Source organism: Pseudochaenichthys georgianus, chromosome 17 (genome assembly GCF_902827115.2).
Source record: "Pseudochaenichthys georgianus chromosome 17, fPseGeo1.2, whole genome shotgun sequence".
NCBI classification, from domain to species: Eukaryota; Metazoa; Chordata; class Actinopteri; order Perciformes; family Channichthyidae; genus Pseudochaenichthys; species Pseudochaenichthys georgianus.
In genome coordinates, this window is record NC_047519.1 from 38,509,599 (window position 1) to 38,523,032 (window position 13,434).

Genomic DNA, 13,434 nt, shown 5'->3' on the forward strand with positions numbered 1-13,434 from the left:
TGGTGGTGTAATTGACGCACACCTTGTTTTTGCTGCCGAATAAAAGTCAGAAACAACGTTTCCAGTTCGAAATAGTCCATTTATTTCCCTTTTTACTGGTTTCTGGTTCCAGTGTCACCACACGATATTTATGGTTTACACAATACCTTTTGCTTTATTTTTAATCTCGTGTTTGTGTGTGTGCTCCGTGTGTGCTCCGTGTGTGTGTTCTCCGTGTGTGGTCAAAAACGGTATGGGCCTTCCGGTGGAACCTCTCACCAACAAACATAGGTTGCTACCTTTATACCCGCAGTTAATTGGCTCCTACAGACACACTTTGATTATCAGCCCATCCAGGGCTGGACTGGGACAGCAAATCGGCTCTGGCATTTAGACCCAGACCGGCCCAAATCCATAAAACAAACGAATAGTAGCGGTTATTGACAAGAAGAATAACTCAGTATAATTTAAAAAAACGCTATTATTATCCTTTTTACGTACCAGGGGCAAACTAAACTAATACATACAACAAGTATGTGTAACTATCAATCATTAGAAATTAGACCTTCAAACCCTCTCACAAAGCGAACAGTGACCGAGCACTAATAGGGGGGTCTGATGGTGGTGGAGGCGGGGAGGGAGCGGATCAACAGCTTGAGCAGCTGTCAACTCAACATTGTAAATAACTAACAAAAGACGATCACCGGTTCATCTTGTTTTTGGCTTGAGAATAGTTTGGGCAGCGTGAGAGCGTGAGATTGAGAGTGAAAGCGTGTGTCACACGCCAGATGCGTGAGAGTTGGCAACTCTGGAGTACCTGCTGCAGGTGGGGCACCAGTTATACGAGAGGGAGACAATAGCTGTACTTATTTTTTATGAGCCACATGCCATGATGCACCAACTTCAGACTTCCTTACAGAGCCACTCCTCCAACACACACGAACGCGCACATGACCAATGAGGGCACAAGATAAGTTTGTGCACAGATGGAAGGCTGACAGGCAGGTAGGCCAACCCAAGTTCCCATCAGCAAAAACACGTGGGTTTGCTATCCTGGCTCCAAAATGGTGGAATGAGCTCCCCATTGAAATCAGGACAGCAGAAAGCCTACACATCTTCCAGACTGAAAACTCATCTCTTTCGACTCCACTTCGAGCGATAGAACTATTAACAAAGCACTTATATACTAATAAAGGGCTGGCTTATCTAAAGCCAGTTGAGTAGCACTTGAAATGTTTGGCTCTATGAAGCCTGATGTACTTTATGATTCTGTTTTCTGCAAGGTTGTGTCTTCCTGGTGGAACGCACTTATTGTAAGTCGCTTTGGATAAAAGCCTCAGCTAAATGCAATGTAATGTAATGTCTGGGGGGGTATTCCCCCCCCCCAGAAGAAAAGTTTTAAAAATAACCCCTTAAATGATGACTTCTAGTTAATTTAAGGGGGGGGGACCCTATAGTGCCCTGCCGCCCCTTTCTATGACAACACAATAGAGATAGGACCAGATGAGTCTACTATCTTTTCTTGGGCTCGTTTCTCCCACAGCTTGACGCTCTGATATGACTCCCTGATAAACACTGCTATGTCATTGATTAGGTTGAAAAGTGTTCCACATTCGATGACATTTTGGGTAGTTTCAGCCAGGACAAGATTAAGAACAGGAGCATAGCACCACACATGGACATGAGTGGGTGACTGGGAGGTCATCAGTGCAGAAAATCCTTTGTACCGGCCTTGCATATTGGATGCTCCATCTGTTGCATTACCTATACACACATGCCCTTGTCCAGTTTCAGATGCATGAAGTATTGTCCGGTGGATGCATGGCACTTCACTAAAGCCACAAGCCTCTCTTGCACAGTCTCATTGACATATTTTAAGATTACTGAACACTGATCCTGAGAAGTTATGTCTTGTGTTGTGTCCAGCTGAACAGAAGACATTCCGGCCTTCTGGACATCACTGGAGATACTTTCTTTGATTAGACTACCAACAGTTTCTATTATGGAGTTAACAGTAGTTTTGGAGAGTAGGGTGATGAGAGACCCTCTACCTTTTGTTCCACTGGATTGGTGCAATTTCTTGCTCTTCTCTACGCAATCATCCAGATGCTCTTTTAAGCAGACATCATACTTTCCTAATAAAAGGATGAGCTCCAAAATGTTACCGTGGTCCACGGTGTTGTCAGCTAGCATATATGCTCCCTCATTCTCTACCTGCTTGCACTTTCACCACATCCACCACACGCTCCAAAACCTGACGTCTCTTTCAGACTTGTTCCCTATGAGCAGACATCTGACTGCCAGCAAACATGCTTTCGATGTCTGCTTTAGAGCACCGTAAGAAAAAAGCTTCAGCACAGGTTGAATGTGTAATGCTCTTTTCGTGCTCCTCTGTACGCTGGTGTGCGTGCGTCCAATCTGACATTCCAGTTATAAATGTGCCAGTGTCAGTCCTCTTCCCAAATGCCAGACATACAAAACAAAACAACATATGACGTCCCTTGCAATATGACGCCACTTTCTGCTGGTGCCATCTTTACAGGTGAATACCGTCTGCACAACTGGATTTCTGGTATGTTGTTGTGGGTGCTGTTCTAAAAACATCTGTAACATAGATGGCTCGGGCGGGCAAAGTAATCTATGTCCTCCTGCTCTTTGCTCTCCTCACTCTCCTCCTCTGGGGATGCTACCTGGCTCAACACGATGATACAGAATGAATGGATTCCCTGATAGAGGTCCATACAAATAGGCATTGACATAACAATACCACACAGTTAATGGTCAAAACTACATGTGTGCCTCCATTTTTTATCTATTTCTATATTATTCATTCTATATATTGTCCATCAAAACTACCACAACAAGCTGACTATAAACATTTTCTTCAGGTCCCAAAAGACCACTGTTGCCCTTATAACCAAATAAGTAAATACACTAAACAAAACAAGCTGCCAGCTGACAGTAATTGTTCATGAATGTTGGTTAACTTTCAATGAGACAACGTATCAGAGTCCCATTAAGCTATATTTTAACTTGCCAGGGAAAACCTAAAAAAGCCAGCTTACTAGCTTGTAGGCTAACGAATGTTTCTCTTATAATATTTGTCTTATTAATGCTTCATCAAAGGGATATTAATGGGTTCCAGAACTACAGAGTATCATAACCTTAATAATAATCTTTTCCTAATTTTCTTAGCTTCTGCTTACCGCCAGTTCCAGTGGCGGCCGGCCCATAGGGGCGCTAGGGGCGCCGCCCCACCTCTTGCCAGATACAAAATAAAAAATAAAAAAAAATATTAAATAAAAAAAAAAATATTTAAAAAAAATATATTTAAAAAAAATATATATTTTATATTTTAATTTTTAATGAACAAGGTAAATATCATACAATTAGTATCACAAAAATGTATAATCTACAATACAATCTCGTTTAAAATTGTGTTACGATGTCTAAAGTTACTGATAAGTCACCTGTTTCCTGCCTGGCCTTGCCCATGGCATTAGTTTATCATTACGGGGCAGAGCCCCCGAGCGAAACAGCAGCAACCAGCAGGTTGCAAAAGTCTCAATAGTAAACTGTGCCGCCGAAACATAATTTCAGCCAATCAGCGCCGTCAAATATGTTGGTCACGTGGGCGCTCACGTTGGCGCCCATGTTGCTTACGTGCGTTGACGTGATTTGTTTTTTAGACTCGTGAGTAACTAAGGTGACGCAGTATTTGGATGAGAATGGTGTGCAGGTGGAGTCGCTGGAACCTCGGTCCGCCCAAGAGCTACTCTCCAATCCTTTTGAAAGGAGAAGTTTGGGAGATAAATTGATACTTAAAGACCTTGGACCGGACCAACCCGATTTATATCACAGCAGGCTCGTGAAAAAGACAAAACGTATCAACAAGGCTTCTCACATGGCAGCTGGATGCAAACAGGTAAATGCTATCTTTTGTTTCACATGCTTGCTCTTCAAACAGCCGGCGACAGATACGGTCTGTTCAGAAACTAGACAAAAGTTAAACAAGTACAAACCACAGACTGTCTGTGTCATGGAGAATACAGTCGCTGGTTTATTTATGTCTGTAGGCCGTTGTTGTGAGTGTGTACGGTCGGAGCATATATAGCGTTAGCTTAGCCAAGCTCCATTCAGGGAACAAGCATTCTAAAAGGTTTTTCGCCTGCCGTCTGTCTGCAGACTTGTCAAAGCATTAATTCATGGTTTTTACTAACCGGTATCAGTATGTTGTTACGTCGGCATCATTTAGAAACGTGTATTACAATTTAATCACGGTCAAATATGTTCATGTTGTTGTAGCTCCCGAGCCAGCGCGTCTTGTTTGAATGATGCGAGTAAACACAGCTGACAGCTGCGGTGAAACTCGAGCGACTAGAGCGATGCGATAGGAGCGTTTAGAGCGAAGCGAATATTCGCATCGCGTCCGGTCTGAACGCAGCATTAAAGCGAGCTCCACGCTGCACTGGAAACGCGCCATTACATCACCAGAAGTCCTAATTTAAGGGGTCATTTGTCCCAAAAAGAATTTTTTTACTCACTCTATCAATAGCCCCACCAAAAATATTTTCCACCAGCCGCCACTGGCCAGTTCTCCTCGCTCTCCCCCCTCGCGCTGATCTCTCTCCCTCTCATCATCTTCCTCACCACCAATATCGGCCACGGGTTAGAAGAAGATGGACCTGCACCTGTACTAAACATGTCGGTTATTTTGACACAAGCGGCAGCATCAGCACGAAGGGCCTGCTTTTTTCTTGCCCGCAATTGTTCTGCTCTCCCTTTTCGCTTGGCCTTCGCCATTTCTAACTCGAACTTTTTTTTTTCTCAAAAGAAAAAGGCAGTTTGGCTTCAACGGCCGGCTCACCTCCTGGGGGCGTGATTTAATGATGCACACCGAGCGGCCCAAAGGGGGAGGTGATTAAAGATTTGATTGGGCCGGCCCAGTGTCAATTACTAAAAACATTTAAACAGAGGGCCAATCTACCCGTCTTATGGGCCGGGACTTCAGAAAAAAAAGAAAGATGACGTGTCGGCCCAAAAGGCACGTCGGCCCACCGGGAAAATGCCCGGTATGCCAGATGGCCAGTCCACCCCTGAGCCCATCTCTTTGCCTGCTTTAAGAACCACAGTAGCTCCTGAATCTGTTTAGTGGTAATGTTGGAGGAAATCTGGGTCTGGGCCAGTTGAAGATCCGGACCTCTTCAACACTATAGCAACACATTTTAACAGGTTCAGAAGAAGTGGCTGGAGGCAGACAGAGTTTGATGCAAAATAGCTTTTATTACGTCAAAGACATAAATCAAAGTCCGAGCAGACCCCGGAATCGAACTGCTAAACAAACGTTGTTCTAGCACTTTTAGAGCTAAGCCTTCTTGTTCCTTATTGGTTGACCTTGGTGAAGGACGACAAACCACCTCCCAATTTCTTTGTCTCCAAATTTTTCGCAGGCGTTTAATTTATTTACACTTCCGCACACGTGTCCTGGAGGCGCTCCGTCACATTGACCGCTTTTTCACCTTCACCCAGGTTCATGGGAGTTTTACTACTGGTCTTTTCCCCAGTCGTAACCTTGTACCCGATTAGCTTCAGGCAATGTGAAGAATAATTAACCTGAACCTAAAAGTGACATTACGTTCAACCTGACATTAACATTACACTATATTATTATACTGTATTATACCAAGTATTAGAGCATTATACTACCAGGATAAAAACCTCCATCTCAACGTCAGCAAAACAAAGGAGCTGAATGTGAATTACAGGAAGCAGCAGAGAGAGGGACACGCCCCCGTCGCCATCAATGGGACTACAGTGGAGAGAGTCAGCAGCTTCAGGTTCCTCTATAGACTCTATGGGTACTGCCTCTCAACCACACTATGCAAGCATTCACCTACTGAGATATCTATAAACGTAGCCGGCCCCATAGGCGGCGCGTGAGGCTCAGGTTTGGGAAGGCTAAATAACTTTTTTTACCTGACGCTGCTCGCTTCCGGCGTCTATAGAAAAGAGATCAACTCAGTGTGCGGAGTTTAAATCTCTCAAGTCATATTATAGGATAAAGGAAATACAGTTTAAACTGCCGTATGCAGAGAAGACGCCGACGTGTCGCACTTATCATTTATATTACATCATCAATCCGATCATCGATCTTATAATATCATAATATATCATATATTTCCTTATCTGAGTCAGCTTCTCCAGCCGTATCTGGCTGTGCAACACTTACAGTGTCACATACTGTATGCAGAAGTATTATTTTAAGCAACACATTATGTTGACGAAACACTCGAGTCAAATGTAATTAAAGTCAGATCCACTCGTGTCTTAGACGGGGCAGTGATATCATAAAACTATACGCTTTCAAACACTCGGTAGGCCTAGTTATCTTTTAAACAATAAGTTCCATGTCAAAAAAGTCACATTTTGTCGTAAAACTGTTGAAATATAAGACTATGAAAAATACGCGACTACAAAGACTACAAATCCCAAATCCCATTCTGGCTCGCGTAAGTGATGTCACAGGCGATAATGCTCCAAGTGGTTGCGACTCGTAATTAAAGCGAAGAAGAAGAAGATCTCATAACTGATTTATTCCCTCCAATAAATAAGAGATTGCTACAAATAAATTAACTTTTACAAGATGCCGGTGTGCTTTGTACCAGGTTGTAATCACATAAGTGATCATACCACTTGCTCGTTCTATCGATTCCCGTCTGATGAAAGGACTAGGAGTCGCCGGATCAGACATATCAGGTAATACACATGTTGTGCATGGAACACAGTCAAGTTAGCTACCTAGCTAGTAGCGACGAGTAGCGAGCACGTTAGTTAGCATTACATTACTTTAGTAATGGTAGCCTTACCATGAAATTATTATTTTATTACATGAAGTAAACTAAAGCAAACAGATATTGTTCTAAACTGTATTAAAGTAAACAGGTATTATCTTGAACTGTATTGAAGTGAACATGTTTTATTTGGGACTGTTTTAAAGTAATCCTATATATATAAACCTTCTTACATTCACTTTCCCAGACACCCTGACACACACACACACTACACTCCCTGACCAAGATATCAACACACACACACATACACTTTCCCAGACACCCTGACACACACAATACACTCCCTGACCAACACAAAAAAACACACACACACACACACACACACACACGTCATTTTCAAGGTTCTTTTTGGGGCCAATATAATCTCAAGTACTGATAGCTTTGCATGACATTCTTCTGGACGTGTTTCATTGTGATGACAGTAAGGGTGAGTCAATCTGTTTGTTGGAAAGACAGTAGTTGAGTGATTACTGAGAGAAAATTATTAGAAGAGATAATTATTCAAAGTGTTGTTACTGACCTTTTTCTCTTTTATTTCCTTTCCCTCACCTGTAACTGCTGAGACCCTGAGGAACATGCACACTGACCTGCCCTGGCAACCTGATTTCCACTGTACGTAATAGTATTTGATTATGGTATATTATTTATATACTTCAAAGGCACAATGCACCCCCAGAGACACACATGTATTGAGTGTGATATTGTGCATAGGTCAAGTGAAATCATCTTTACACACTAGAAAACTGTAGGAGCGGCAACTTGTTTTGAAATTGAATTTTTAATATCCGATAATAAAGTTGTTCTGTTTTCTTTATTCTTCTCTCTTCCCAGCTCCATCCATCACCGTGCTCTGTTCCTGCAGGTCCTGCTTGCTAATCAATGCTTTATTTTTTTACACAATTACAAATAAAGTCAATGTATTGTATGACATGAAGTTGTGCTTCATTCGGAGTCAATAATAATTTCATTCTGCCTTCATCCATTCTGCTTTCAACTGCACAATGATTGTGGACTGCACCGACATCCATTGGTAAGATGAACCAAGCAAAGAGGGTCACCATCATGCCCAAGGACATCCAGCTGGCCCGCCGCATCCGCGGAGAGAGGGCTTAGACTGACCCGAGACCAGCACACCCAAATACAACGGCTCTTTTAAGAGCCACCTACAGTTTCAAAGAGTTGCAATCCTACGTTATTATAATGATTAAACTGGTTCATGTATCACTTAGTTTACTGAACCGTGATGAATGAAAGAAATGAGTGAGGTAGTGGTTTACTGAAGTTACAAAGACATTAATATATGAGTAACAGGTCAGTGTAAACACAAGCTTCTGTCAATTATGGATCATTCAAACTATATACAAATAATATGTAATAACGTTCTAAAATAAGTATTCGGTATATTCCTTGATAGGTTTTGGAGAAGTTGTTTTAAAGTTTACTAAAATCTATCGTTTCAACTGTTTCACTTTATAAAAAGGAACAGGTGAGTAGAGCATCATTGAGTTTCTTATTCTGTCAGTAAATTATCCAGATGAAATGTTTATCATTATTTTAGTCAACCCTAAACAAATTGATTGTACCTTTTTAATAATGACCTTACATGGTCGACAAAGTTAAATTAACTTCAGAAAATCAAATCAATTAATTTCTCCAACAGTCAACTATTTTCATAAAGAATATATATATTTTTCAAAGTCAACTTTATTGTCAATCTTACTCAGTTTGTGTTTATAGACAGAGAGATCAAAAAGACTTTTAAATCAAATAAAATTATACAATTTACAGATATGTATACAAATATATATATATATATATATATATATATATATATATCCTATATACACCATCATGTATAATGATGGTGGACACTTCACTGTCTGGATGGAAGCTTGCTGGTCTCTGCTCAGTCGCATTGAGGCAAGCATTGCCTCAAGCCCCCGACCCCCATGCCCCTTCACCAGCTCCGGCACGGTGACAATGGCCTGATGTTGAGGCCGAGGCTCTGGCTCAGGTGACAAAAGCCATGCCATGCCACACTGTGCGCCCCTCAGTGCAGACCTGAACCAGTCCACATCCTGAGTGGCGATGTCTCTGGCCAGTGGGTTGTATGTCTCCTCTCACTGTTGGTAAAGTTGAGACACCGGCTGGACTACTTTGGAAGTGCCAGGCTTCCTCCACTGGCACTCAACATCTGTGGAGCTGATCTGCCACATGGCACATATTGCCGATGCTGCAGCGTGGCTGCATTTGTACATCCCCCGTGCACAATCACAGACAGCGCTCTGCATCGCGCCATCGTCTCCCATGCAGATCTGTACAAATAAAGTAAGTACCATGTTTGTTAGCATGCTATAATAGATTGAATGAGCAATAATACAAGGATGGTCCGGATCTGGGGGTGGGAGGGGTTATTTTTCCATAGTTTTGTCCTCTTGTCTGATTGTTGTTATTGTTTGTTTTTTCTGTATTTTTTGTAATGTGTGTTGTACTGGTTGTGATTGTACATTGTATTTTTCTAAATGTGTATGAATACATTTTTGAAAAACATTTGATCAACAATAAAAAAGGATTTGGTCAGGATCTAGACTCAGTGTGTAGTTTATTAATTAATCAATGCTCTCTACATTAAGAAAACACATACCAGTGTACCCGAGGGAGTCACGCACAGCTGTGCCTGGATAACCAAACAAATTGACAAGATAACCAAAACCCTTGAATCTACACACAGCAAATAAACTCAAATGACACAACGAGATGTAAAAGGAGATCACACATACAGTATAGTCGATATAAAACTGGCCGCTTCAATCTGAAGAGCAACTAAAACAAAACACGGGAGTTTACCTTGTTCTTGTGAACACTAATGTTATCCACAGCATACACAGACCACGAAGTTCTAAAGGAGAACACTAGTTACTGAAACAAAACACATTGCACTCATATTACTCACCGAAACCTTGTAAAGCCGGTCCCGCTGCTCTTACAGAACCGACTAACTCCCCTTTCGTGTATGGACAGCTCTCAACATGCCCAGACTTGTAGTGATGTTCACCTCGTTTTATACTTTTATTCTCATTCTGAAAGAAACAGGTGAAATTTGCTAACGTGACGGCCGTCTTTGTGATGGTGACGCGTATTGTGCGAGACTAGAGACCTGTAGTTCACTCAGCGGTTTCACACAAAAAAATGTGTAACTTCACAGTTTTACGACACATTTAAAATTTTTTGACTTGCAAAATATTCTTTTAAATTGACAAACATTATATGTGTCATTCGTGGCACAATTCAAACGGGATCAAAAGATAACCTTTCTCTCTCCATTGACTTCAATGTATAATTGTACGCTTCCGGGGTCCCATGGAGGCTCCCGGAAAGGGAGGGACTTCGCCTCTCTGTACACTTGTCCCTGTTTGTGATTGGTCAAATGTAGCTAACCCCGCCCCTTTCACGTGAATGCGCTCTCAGCTGGTGAGAGAAACCCTGGCTTGATTTACCGAGTTGATAACCAGCGTCGTAGGACCGCTTAGCGAGATCTCGTTTGTTAGTTTGTTGTTGTTAGTTTGTTTGTTACTCAAACATATCCAGGGTATGTTGAACTGGCTTCGTAGTACAGGGCACAGGTGGCTAGCAGCGCTAATGTCAAAGACACAGACATTATACATTACATTTGTATTTTACCAGGATGCAGTGACACAAATATTTGGGAAGGCTTAGCCTTAGGTGTGTTGTTGGATGTCTCGCTGATCACCCCTCAGCAGGATGCCCCCACCTCAGGGCGGAAGCGATTATTCGGACAACTGCATTAGTCATATGAACAATCTTATCCACGGTGTAGCCGCCGCAGCTGGACGTGTGATGAAATATACAGGGAAAATGCATATTAATCAAGTGGAAACAAAATGCAAAAAAGTATTAAATGTATTGCGAGCTGTAGCTGGATGCAACTGGGGCACAGACAAACATGCATTAATAGACATTTACAGATTAATTATGAGGTCCACAATAGACTATGGTTGTATAGTGTATGGAGCAGCAGCAAAAACATCGCTTTTATTGATAGAATAAAATATAAAGCATTGCGGCTGTGTATTGGAGCGATAAAGTCATCTTAATGCAGTTCTGATAGAAGCAGGAGAGACACCTCTGTATATCAGAAGAGAGAAACTCTGTGGACTCACTGGGTGAGGCTACAAGGACGTGGAGAGGAAAATATCACAAACAGAATTGCTGGGAATATACAAAGTTCCAGGGGCGTGGGTTTGGCTGGACAAGTAAGGAGAGAACGAGGGCCTATGGAGTGGAGACCATAAAGTTTGCCAAAGCAAGCCCATTTAGCAGTGTTCCCCCATGGCTTTTCCCAGAGGCTAATATAGATGTGAGTATCATAGAAAGGAAAAAAGAGTGGCAAATAAAATGAAGTGGGAATTAAAACGAGTATGTATCCGAACGAAAAGTATTACAATTACCTACACATTTACCCAGATGGATCGAAGAAGCAAGAATGTGTGGGGATAGGCATGTATATCAGTTTATACAGCAGAAATACTAGCAGCAATTATTGGGCTACAATCATTTGAAGAGGTCAGACCTGATAGGGTGGTGATATGCACAGACTCACTATCTGCTTTGGAAAGCATACAGTCCACAATAACAGTTAGAGAAGATGTAATCATTGAACTTAACCACTGCTTACTGAGACTTCAGAGGAGGGGAATATATGTGCAGTTATGCTGGGTGCCTGCACATGAGGGGGTTCAAGGGAATGAGCATGCTGATAAGTTAGCAAAAGAGGCGTTACAAAAGGAAAAAGTTGCATTAAAGTAAAGTTGCATTATCACTAGACTCAGACTGGATCATACAGGATTAAACGGCACAATGTTTTTAATGGGAAAAAGCGAAGTTGAAGAATGCAGGGGGTGTGGTGTGAAAGAAAAAGTGTAACACATCATATTACACTGCAACATGTACAAAACAGAGAGGTAAAAACTAAGAGACAGGGTCAGAGAGACAGGAAGCGAGTGGAGGCTGATGGGGTATAATTCCACAAGTGGTGATAGGATGATATGGTGATACACACTCTTGTACAGTAGGTACAGTAGGTAAGAAGAAGAACCTGTATCGAGGTGGCGTCTCGTCGCTACGGTAGTGATGGCAAAATGAAGCTTTGAATGAAGCATCGAACCACTTGGACAATTGTGTCAGAAATAGGTTCATTTCTCGAAGCTTCAGTTCAGGCGAAGTGCAAGGCTGCAGTGGGTTTAACGTATCTTTGCCTTGAAAAATATTCAATGCACACACTCACTAAGACTGAATATCATGTTCTATTTGCAATTAAAGATTGATAATTGTGTGTATTGGGTTATTGAGAAGAGACTAGAGAGTACTGAACATTATTTTGGGTGGAGAGGGACTTTGATCAGTTATTAAAGTATTAAAGTTGAAAAGCAATGATTAAAAGTCAATCCATTCCGGGCTATGAACCAGCTGCGTGGGGGATATCGCCACATTCGGGCCGCCGGCTCTGTCCACTGGGCTATCTATTCCTTAAAGCAGTGGTTCTCAACCTTTCTACACCAAGTACCACCTGAGAAAATAGTTGGCTCTCCAAGTACCACCATATGACCAATGTTAAAATACAGTCTATATACAGTTCATGCAGGACTCGGAGGCAAATGTATTCATAATAACATTATTTATTGTCAGCAACAGCTACTTGTACAAAGGGCAGTCCCTCTCCCTCTCACTCATCACTCACTCACTCACTCACTCACTCACTCACTCACTCACTCACTCACTCACTCACTCACACACACACACACACCACAATTGAGAACATAAAGAACAAAATAATAACTTATTCTCACACAACAAATGACAACTGTACAGTACTTCAATCATACATACACACACACACACACACACACACACACACACACACACACACACACACACACACACACACACACACACACACACACACACACACACACACACACACACACACTCAATTAAATGCAATAGCTTTATTAGCATGACCATAGTGACATATATTTCCAAAGCTCGATCTAAGTTGCAACATCTATACACAAATACACACAAATAAACACACACACAGTTATAAACAAACTACTTAGAATGTGGTGTATCAGCTCAGTTCTAATTCTCCTACTCCTGATGTCGGGTAACGTGAAACCGAATCCAGGCCCAGAACTGTCTCAGCTGCAAACGCCAGAGGAGTTTAGAACGAAAGACGGATTACGTATTTTTCACCTTAATGTTCGCAGCATGATTAATAAGATGGACTCCATCAGAATATGGGCCGATTCGACTGACTCTGATATCATTGTCCTTTCTGAGACGTGGCTCAAAAAGTTGATAAATATAAAAGATTACAATGTCTTTAGAACAGACCGCGTGGGAAAAGGGGGCGGGGTTGCGATGTATGTTAAAAACCATTTAGACTGCATCTGCATCGAATCCCTGACAAAACCAAAATGCTTTGAACTCTCTGTAATTAAACTATTGCTCCCAAGTGGTTCAGACATTATAGTGGTCAGGATGCTACCGCCCGCCCGCTGCCTCAAGCGAAGCCACGAATATA